The sequence below is a fragment of the Capsicum annuum genome, chromosome 10 (assembly GCF_002878395.1).
Source record: "Capsicum annuum cultivar UCD-10X-F1 chromosome 10, UCD10Xv1.1, whole genome shotgun sequence".
Lineage (NCBI taxonomy): Eukaryota > Viridiplantae > Streptophyta > Magnoliopsida > Solanales > Solanaceae > Capsicum > Capsicum annuum.
Window position 1 is genome coordinate 32,784,734 of NC_061120.1, and position 1,599 is coordinate 32,786,332.

General features: G+C 39.9%; 1 non-coding gene across 1 annotated transcript; it reads right to left on the minus strand.

Moving 5' to 3' along the window:
• Nucleotides 1-1,226: 1,226 nt before the first annotated feature.
• LOC124888300 lies at nt 1,227-1,333 on the minus strand. Its single transcript, XR_007046428.1, has one exon. It is a non-coding gene; the product is annotated as a small nucleolar RNA R71 (small nucleolar RNA).
• Between the last annotated feature and the right edge of the window lie 266 nt (nt 1,334-1,599).

Sequence of the window (1,599 nt, forward strand, 5' to 3'; positions counted from 1 at the left end):
TTACAGTCTTAGTGATCATGTAAGAAACTAGTTCTCAAGCTTGGGGAAGGGCTCCATGACTATTGTGGAGTATGAGGCTCGATTCTAAGCATTAGATATGCATGCTAATTCTATTCTGACTACTGAGTATGAGAGAGTTCATTACTTTGTTTGGGGGTTTAGACTTCCTCTTTGCATGTCTACACAGATTTAGTTGATGCAGGTATTTCTTTTAGTGAGGTTTTCTATCATGCTCAGGTTATGGAGAATATGCATTTCAATGCCCAAGGTGAAACAATAAGAGGCCACACTATCAGGGTAGTTTCTATGGGAGTCATAGTGGCTCATGGTTCAGAGCTAGTGGTTCTTAGGGTAAGTACCCTCGACGTCAGTCGTATTAGCATCAAGGTTAATCTACTAGTCCCATTCAGGACTTACTTTAGATTATCGATGGAGGCTATTCTAGTTTTAGTGATCATCTTGGCCAGGGTAGTGGTCAGTCTTTGAGGGGCTTATCTTCTGGTTATTCTAGACGTGGTGGTTATTCCAGGTCAGTGAATCTTCTGGTTTTGGTACAGTTCCTGGGGCATGTTATGGTTTTGGAGCTTTTGTTCTTTTCTCAAGAGAGAGGTTTTTATCTTAGAGTATTCCTCTGATTAGGGTGGTATATGCCCCAGCTAGATTTTTGCAAGATTAGCTGACTACAAAATAAGCAAGAGATAAAGAGTTGGTAGAACCTTTTGCAGAACCAGAACTAATATTTTAACAAAGGCGAAGAGCTCAATATCCCCTTCAACAGGTTCAAATGGCTCATCTAGTTGATCCAAATGACCCTATCAATCCAAATGCCAAAAATGTCCCAGCTCCGGTTATCCTAGTTAATCTTGCTCAACTAACTGCTAGACCTATTCATGAGGTGGCAATTTACTCATGAACCATGTGACTAACAGTATTCACAAGCTCGAGCCAGGTGGTCGAATTCAGTGTAATTGTTGAATTCAGTGGGGCAATTTTTTGGCTTTTCATATGAAGGCCTATAATAGCACACACAGAGCTTCCTGGAAATAAGTGATACTTACATTTCTGAAGGGGTGATTACTGATTATGTTAGATTGACACTCTTTATTTTTTCTCTAATTGGGAAAGCAAAGAGTTGGTTACATGTTGAACCACCACTCTCCATCACTTCATAGGAAGATCTAGCTTAAAAGTTCCTTATTTGATTCTTTCCATCAGGGAAGACTGCACGTTCAAGAAGTAAGATTCTGAGTTTCAAACAGAAAGAAGGAGAGAATCTCTACCATGCTTGGGAGATATTTAAGAGTATGCTCAGAAATTACCCTTACCATCATCAGTCTAATGATGTTCTTGTTCATACTTTCATTGACGGGTTGGAGCCAAATACCAAGATTCTCTTGGATTCAGCTGCAGGTGGACAAGCTCTTGAGAAGACTAATGATGAATTGTACACATTGCTGAATAGGATTTCACAAGGGAATCCTGATTGGAATGCTGATTCGAGAAGTAATCCTAAGAAGGTTGCAGGGGTGTTGAAGGTAGACCAATTTACTGCATTACAAACGTAGATTGCAGCAATGCAAATTCATATACTTACTCAGC